The sequence below is a fragment of the Haematobia irritans genome, chromosome 1 (assembly GCF_050003625.1).
Source record: "Haematobia irritans isolate KBUSLIRL chromosome 1, ASM5000362v1, whole genome shotgun sequence".
NCBI lineage: Eukaryota > Metazoa > Arthropoda > Insecta > Diptera > Muscidae > Haematobia > Haematobia irritans.
In genome coordinates, this window is record NC_134397.1 from 85,000,211 (window position 1) to 85,001,619 (window position 1,409).

A 1,409-nucleotide genomic window follows, 5' to 3' on the forward strand; every position below is an offset into this window, starting at 1 on the left:
AAGAGTTGTGCTGAGCCCTTCTCAGTTCTGGATTATACCCTCTCAGATTCATCTTGTAAGAGTTCCAATCCTCCGGAACTCTGGTGGACTGTACTTTGTTCGTTTTTTCGATATCCTGCACAGTGCTTACATTTGTCTCTTTTATATGCGGTATACAGTGTTTGAATTTTGCTTAAAAAATGAGCTGAAAAAACATAAAAACTTTTTTATTTGAGTGCCGGAGAACACATGAGCACTTTTTAAAAAGAGCGGGCCGATATGACAGCTCCGCTCACAAGTGCCAATGAAACCCAGTGGTAAAAAACGTCATTACCAAATCGATTATATCCTACCGATTTTGTCGAGACAACTACTCCACGTTTCCGATAAATTTTCCGCATTACTTTTACGTTGGCGTGTCATAGGCAGTCAAGTACTTCGCAATTTCCATGACAAGGTAAATGAAAACATAATGATAACCCATTACAACGGCATTACCAATGCATAAGGGCTTCGGATGACGATTATTTAATATTGTGTTTTACTAGGTAATGGAAACGATGGAGCAAACCAGTTTTACTTTCTATTTATAAAAGTAATAAAGAGCTAAGCACCCCTACATACCACCCGATTCGCTGGTAAACTATAAAAATTTGATGTATTTTATAGTTTTTTCCTAAAAAATATGCCACAAATAATATTCTAAATAAGTATTTTTTTGGTTTTATATATTATAACAATTAATATATATTTGGTAATAATACTTCAATACAATATTAAATACTAGGTGATACTGTTATAATAACTAGTATATATTTATTCATTAAATATTTTTTTTTTTCACACAAACTTTGCGGAAATGACGACCCTTGAAGTTTTTGACCGACTTCCTAATGCCCGCTATATAGTCTTTTACTGTGTACCCTTCCGTCTTGACAGCATCTGAAATAAAACATATTAGTCAATAAATATACAATTAGAAAGTCATGTAAGAAATATTACCTGAATCTGACACATTGCTCCCCGGCTACCCTGAATCTGGCGCTTGGAAAGGTGCTAATTGCCGCAGGGAAATTGCTCTAAAATTATTTTCTTCCTTACGCGCTAATCGCTTTAAATGTCTGGACGAAAATCCCTCCATATTTAATTAATTATTTTCGCACTTACCTTTATACATATATCTGGAAAGGATGTACAATTCAATACAAATTAATTGATAATCTGGAAAAAATGTAAAACACAGTAATTGGAAGTCGTAAGCACTGGTTGTCCCACTACGAGCCAACTAGATGACTAAGAAATAGCTTTTATTTGTTTAAGTTTTGATGGAATTACATTCTGTTAGATTTTTCAATGCTAAGGTATAAGTAGTAGCATTGTCAACTACATGTGTATTTACATACAACATACTTACTTAATATTTTAATTTT